An 8,169-nucleotide genomic window follows, 5' to 3' on the forward strand; every position below is an offset into this window, starting at 1 on the left:
ATAATCTATCAAAATAACAAAATGATAAATATAATGAATCAATATTGTAAAAATATATGATTTGTTTTAAATAATAAATATAATATTTTATTCAAGAAAATATAAAATAAAGATATGTAAAATAGGTAAGTATCACAATTTTTTGTGTTTTATTTTTTGAAATGGGTTCAACTACATAAATTCAAGAAAAGAAGCCAAATAATCGACATGTAAACTATAAAAGTTTAACACATGAATTGACACAAGATAAAATAATAAATATATTGGACAAACATTATTATTTTATGCATACAAAATTTTTAAAAAATTAATTAATGAGCCGTGTAGCTTTATTATTTGGGTACTACATAATTTGATTAAATCCCAATGAACACAATCATCATATTTAATCATGTTTTCAATAGGTCGTCAATGTCTAATTTTTTTTAAATGTCTATGTACATATTATTTAGGTGCAAGCCTCAACAACATGAGACCAATTATTTTTTTTTTGGCCTCTATGAGGACTGGGCCCTGAGGCGATGGCCTCTCTCGCCTCACAGGAGGTACGGCCCTGTTATCAATATATAAATCTATGTGTATATCGAGGTGTGTTCCTTGTTATGGATTATTCGGTTTGTATATTTGTCTTTTTTAGTTGTGTGTGAGACTGTTTACATCGTGAAATGTGTAAACAGAATTTTCACTATTTTTTGTATTATAATAATCGCTTTCGTATTTTTTGCTCATTTTAAATAAAAAACATTTAACTCATAGATTCTTGCTTTTTATAGTGGTTTTATCCACCGAATAAACGCACTAGCAAGCACAAAACACTATCAACACTATTAGTAACAGAAAATATAATAATACTGGGATAATCTAACTCATATGTATATTTATTGCATAAAAGTTAGGAAAACGACTTCTTACCATGTTTTTTATGTATCAAACACAAGACACTGTCAACATTATTGTGACATAAAATATGATAATTCGGATATATTCCAGCACAATTCTAGTGTGTTTCATGTAAATTTTGGCACACAACGTGGAAATTTGAGCATTTATTTTGAGAGGAACCAACGTCTTCTTGTCCAAACTCATAAATTCCGAGGGAAACCACCATCTTCTTCACCCAAACTTATGTCTTCTCAATGAGAAATGTTTAAAAAACTACTTCTTATCATGTTTTTTTATCTACTAAACACAAGTACACCAGCAACTAAATTTTTGACATAAAATGGGTTAACTTTGGTACAAATTAAAACAATTGCAGTATAATTCGTCTTGTAATTTGGTACAAAACATGAGAAAATGAGCGTGAATTTCGAGAGAAACAACTATCGTCTTGACCCAAACTTATATGTCTTATCAATTAGTAAGGTTTATGAAAACTACTTATTATTAAGTTTTTTTATCCATATGAGTTAGTGAAAAGACAACGAACGGTTATCTACATATGTATACTCAAATTCTCATGTTTTATACTCACTCGTAGCAACATTATACCATATTTGCGAGATATCACGAGCGCGTTATTATATTTTGTGCCAATAATATTGTTCATATGGTCTTGTGTTTTGTAGACCAAAATAATGGTAATAAGTTCATTTCTCAACTCTTACTAATCAAATATCCATATGAGTTAATGATAAGACAATGAACGGTTATCTTCATATTTATGCTCAAATTCTCATGTTTTATGTTCAATTGTAACAAAATTATACCATATTTTTGAGATATTATGCCTGAATTATTATATTTTGTGCCTTTCATATGGTCTTGTGTTTCGTAAAACAAAATCACGGTAATAAATTCATTTCTCAAATATTACTTATCAAATATCCATATGAGTTAGTGATAAGACAACGGAATGTTTTCTACATATTTATGCAATTATGCTCAAATTCTCATGTTAGGTAGATTAAAATCATGCTAAAGAGTTGGTTTCTCAACCCTTGCTCATTAAATTGAGACACGAGTTTTCATTTTTATATTACCGTTTCCTCTCAGAATTTATGCCAAAATTTCCAATTTATGTACCCAATATAATACGAAATACACTGAAATTGTTGTGGTTGTATACTTGAATTAACTTATTTTGTGCTGAATAGTATTACGATATTTACTTTTGTTAAATAGATTAAAATCATGGTAAGAGTTGTTTCTCAACTCTTACTCATTAAATTGAGACACGAGTTTGCATTTTTATGTTAGTGATTTTTCTCAGAATTTATGCTCAAATTCCCAATTTATGTACACAGTATAATACGAAATATATTGAAATTGTTGTGGTTGTATACTGGAATTAACTTATTTTGTGATGAATATTATTATGATATTTACTTTTGTTAAGTAGATTAAAATCATGGTAAGAAGTTGTTTCTCAACTCTTACTTATTAAATTGAGACACGTGTTTCCATTTTTATGCTAGTGGTTATGCTTAAATTCCCAATTTATGTACCCAATATAACACGAAATATATTGAAATTGTCGTGGTTGTATGGTAAAATTACCCTATTTTGTGCTGAATATTATTATGATAATGACTTCTGTTAGGTAGATTAAAATCATGGTAAGGAGTTGGTTTCCCAACTTTTACTCAATAAATTGAGATATGACTTTACTGTTTTACGTTAGTGGTTCTCCTCGGAATATGTGCTCAAATTCTCAATTTATATATCCAATAGAGTACGAAATATACTGAAATTGTGTGCTGGAATTAACCTATTTTGTGCTGAATATTATTATGATATTGAAGTTCTGTTAGGTAGATTAAAGTCATGGTAAGTACTTGGTAAAATCATGTTATTTAGATATGAGTGTGCTTTTTTATGCTAGTAGTTCCCCTTGGAATATACGCTCAAATTCCCAATTTATGTACTCAACAGAGTACGAAATATACTAAAATTATTGTGGTTGTATGCTTGAATTAACCTATTTTGTGTCGGAAATTATTATGCTGCTTGTGTTAGGTGGATTAAAATTAGGGGTGGGTACGGTACGGTATACCGTACCGAAAATATCGGTATGGAATTTTTCCATACCGATACCGGAAATTCGGTATACCGCACATTCGGTATACCGAATTTTCGGTATGAAAAAATTCATACCGGTACCGTACCGACACCGAAAACTTTATCGATATACCGAAAAAATTGTCGGTATACCGAAAATTTTTTCGATATACCGAACTTAAATTTAAAAAATAATAATAATAATAAATTATTTTCGGTATTTCGGTATATACCGAAATACCGAAAAAAAAAATATTTCGTACCGATACCGATACCGATACCGAAAATTTCGGTACGGTACCGTACCGAAATTTTCGGTATACCGATTTTTTCGGTAAGTTCGGTATTTTTTCGGTACGGTTTTTCGGTATTTCAGTATTTTTTCCCACCCCTAATTAAAATTATGGTAAAGAGTTGATTTCCCAACTCTTAATTTATTAAATCGAGACATGAGTTTGCATTTTTTGTTAGTAGCTCCCCTCAGAATTTATCAAATTCTCAATTCATGTGCCCAATATAAACTAAAATCAGTTCATTTTATGCCAAAAATAATGTTGATATGATTTCTTGTTTAATCGGCCAAAAGCATGTGAATGAGTTTATTTATCAAGTCTCACTTGCTAAATACGAAGTTGAGTTAGTAATAAAAGATAGAAGGTTTCCCTAAGAATTTATGCCAATATGCTCTTTTTATATGCATTTTGGCCATTTTATGCCATAATTGCATAATAGTATGCTAAAATCATTTCATTTTATGCCAAAAATAAGGTTGATATGATTTTTTTGTTTGATTGACCAAAATCATGTGAATAAGTTTATTTGTCAACTCTCACTTACTAAATATGAAGTTGAGTTAGTAATAAAAGATATAAGGTTCCCTTAAGAATTTATGCCTAGATGCTCCAATTTTATACTGCATTATGTTTTTTTATTTAATAAAACACAAGATACTAATGAACTAAATTCTTTGCATGAAATAGGTTAATTTTGGCACAGATTAAAAAAATTGCTGTATAATTTGTTTGCAATGTGGTACATAACGTGAAAGTATGAGCATAAATTATGAGAGAAACCACAATCCTCTTGACTCGAACTTAGTATGTCTTATCAATTAGTAAAATTTAGGAAAATTATTATTATCACAAAATATAATAATTTGGGCATAATGTCTTAAAGGTATAATATGACTAAAATTGAGCATAAAACATGAGAATTTGAGCACAAATATGCAGAGAACCGTTCGTTGTCTTATCACTAACGCATATAGATATTTGATGAAAAAGAGTTGAGAAATGAATTTATTACCACGATTTTGGTCTACAAAACACAAGACTGTGTGAACATTATTATTGGCACAAAATATAACAATTCGGGAATAATATATTGCAAATACGGTATCATGTGGCTACAATTGAGCATAAAACATGAGAATTTGAGCATGAAATAGGTTAATTTCGACACACATTAAAACATTTACAGTATAATTTGTTTGAAAATACAACAAAAATGATCTGGCTTGAAATGACGCTACGAATATAAACAGAAAACAATAATATGTATAACCATAAATCGCAAATAATATCCTTGAAAAGAATAAATCGCAAACATCCAAATGAACTAAACTATCCCTTGGAGAAAATTATACAAAATACCAATCAATGTTAAAGTTGAAAAGTGAACGTCAATATTATTCTAAACACCAACACATCTAATCTTTCAAGCAAGGTATCAATATCTATTAACTCTAAAAATGTTTTCCACTTTAAACACATCCACATAAAATAAATTTAATCTTCATGAATCCTTAACACCTCATTTTTTATAAAATATTTGTGGCCATATGTGCTCAGAAACTATTCATTGTGCAATCTTTTTCGTAGGTCCATGCTTCATTTTCGTCACGAGCATAACACTCCAACCACAAATATGTGTAAACACCGCAATCCAAGTCTGCACCTTGTTGCCGAAAATGAACCCATTTAACAATAGTAAAAAAGTTTAACACTAAACTAAGTGTATATGTAGAGTTAAAAAATAGAAAAGAAAGTAATTTGCTCCAAGTAACTACCAGATTTCAAGTGTATTCTGCATAAATATACAGAGATCATGCATGCAACAAACAAGAAGAAAAACGAAGAGAGATTATCAGTAATTTGCTCCAAGTAACTACCATTATATTGTTCATTTTCAGAGAAATCATTGAGAAAATCTGTGGCATCAATATTGTTTATTTCTATCCCACCAACACATTGATCATTTCCAGAGAAATCATTCATAAAATCAGCAGCATCAAAATGAGTTGAATCACTCAAACGGTCACTTCGTTAAGTGAAGTTGGTCTCTTTTTCTTTCCCCTTTATCGATTCTTTATAGAGCTTGCAAAGGTGCTCAGGGGCTCGACAAATACGAGACCAATGTCCTGGAGTGCCGCATCTGAAACAAGAACTTTCAAATCTTTTCGAGTGATTTTCATTAACACTCATGTTCTCATGATGCCTTTTCTGTGGATGGTTCGTGACGCCCTTTTGAGATGAGTTATAAAAATAACTATCTCTATTATTTTCAAAACCACGGCCTCGACCACGACCACGACCAATTCCACGTCCACGTCCACGACCTCGACCTCGACCTCGACCAAAACCTTGTCTCTGGATTTGATTTTGGTTTCCAGGTTTAAATTCATTTTTACTCACAACATTTACTTCTGGAAATGCTGTTGATCCAGTGGGTCGGGACTGATGATTTCTCATTAATAGCTCATTGTTCTTTTCCGCCACAAGAAGACAGGCGATGAGTTCAGAATATCTCGCAAATCCACGCACTCTATATTGTTGCTGTAAAGTTATATTTGATGCATGAAACGTGAAAAATGTTTTTTTCAAGCATTTCCGATTCTGTAACCTCATGTCCACAAAATTTTAGCTGCGAGATTATTCGATACATCGCTGAATTATAATCACTGACTTTCTTAAAATCTTGGAATCTTAACATATTTCATTCATCACGAGCGGTCGGAAGTATAACTTCCCTTATATGTTCAAATCTTTCTTTCAATCATTTCTACAGAGGCATGAGATCTTTTCCGATGAGATATTCACATTTTAAACCTTCATCGAGATGTCGACGCAAAAATATTATAGCTTTTGCTTTTTCTTGTGATGAAGATATACCATTTTCTTTAATGGTCTCGCTTAGACCCAATGACTCAAGATGCATTTCTACATCGAGAGTCCATGGCATATAATTTTTTCCCGTGATGTCGAGCGCAACAAATTCGAGCTTTGTCAAATTTGACATGGTGGTACTAAAAAAAATTACGATGCATGTTATTGGTTAATGAATATTGCAATACAAAGTAATGGATAAATAACAAGTATAAGCATTTGTAAAAATAAAGAAAACACACGAGGAGGATATTCTCCGATAAATAAAAGACTCGTGAGTATGATAACCAAAATAATTAAAAATAACCTTGAGAAAGCCATCTTCTTTTTTCTTCGAAAATTTGATGAAGAATAATTTTTAGATAATAGGAGAAAGTTGGAGTGATTGAAAGAGTTTGTGAGATCATATTTATAGGGCAAAAACTAGCCGTTTTGTTACCGTTTATGACCGTTGGTGTACAAAAAAATAAATGTATGTATTTGTATAATTTTATGGTAATAATATGGTGTATATAATATTAGTCATAATTATGTATATCATATCACATTATTATAATGAAGTGTCATAAGTTATTTTGTTTAAAAACCTTATAGGCTTTTATACTTGTCGTATCCCTTACCGGGAGTGTGGGATGTCGTCTTAACATCCTCCCAGGATTTATAACAAGTTTTTGAAAAATTTATTTTTATTATTTCTAATAATAACATTATATTATATATTAAATATATACACAATAAATAAATAACAGTAAAATAAATATTATTACTTTTGTTACCTTTTTCTTCTGTTTGGAGCTTGGAAAAGTATGAAGGACTTTTAGAGCTTCGTGCTGATAACGTGTTGTGAAAAAGTAAAAATTTATGGTAAAAAGTAAAAATCTCAAACTCTCAAAATTTACCGAACAACACACTTTATAATATTTTCTCTCTACTCAATTGTGAATTCCTTCACAAATGGTGAGGCTATTTATAGAATTTCTTTACAAATAATCCAAAAATAAAATACATCATTACCTACATCATCACACAATAATTTTCAATATTTACAACTCTTATTTTTAACATTCAAATATTCAACATTCAAATATTTAATACACACATTTTAAATATTATTTTTCAACGGCTTGCACCAATTAAAAATAAGGAGAAACTTGTGAAAAATCCACACAGAAACAGAAAAAATATTATTTTTGGACCTTCGTTCTCTTTCCTGTTTTACTTCATCTTCACCACTAATCTCGGCTCCACAGAAAAAAAAACCACCCCATCAAAACAATTGCAGATGTCTCAACGGCATATTGAGAAGGGGACAAACCAAAATTGAGCGACGAACAACCGTTGGAGAGAAATTTCCCTTCTTCCTTTGCAAGGTTCGGTTTTTCGGGTATCTGTGCTCCTTGTTAGAAAAGCCGACCAACAAGCCGCTTAAATTGAGGAAATCGAGCAATGAAGCAAATCAACGTGTCTGATGAAAGAGTAAGTTCTCTCTTTCCTTGGCCATATACAATTTTGATGGCTATTGCGCTATTGTAACTTTTTTATGAGTTAGAAAAAGGGACGAACAGAGACTCCAAATATTTAATATTGTGACTTGATTAGAATCTGACAATAAGAATAATTATTGATTAAATTCACTGTGATACGAATTTTGTATTTATATATATATATATTTTGATACGAATTTTTGTATATATATATTATATACTAGCGCACCGACACACGATTTTTTATAATTCATTTGATTTATATTTAAACGAATATCAAAATATAATTATAAGAAATAGGAGAGACTACATTGTAATTTTGATAAATAAATTAAAAAAATAAAAGAATAAAAAAATTAGTTCAGTGAGAATTGAACTTACAACTTAAGCCCCCAAGAAACAATTACTCTATCCACTGAACTACATATAACTTGCATTAAAATTTTAAATTTTGACTATGATACCAAAGTTACTTGCTCTAAGTGTCTCAAACTTAATAAAATAGTACAGATACACACACA

Source organism: Primulina tabacum, chromosome 8 (genome assembly GCF_025594145.1).
Source record: "Primulina tabacum isolate GXHZ01 chromosome 8, ASM2559414v2, whole genome shotgun sequence".
In the NCBI taxonomy this organism is placed as follows: Eukaryota; Viridiplantae; Streptophyta; class Magnoliopsida; order Lamiales; family Gesneriaceae; genus Primulina; species Primulina tabacum.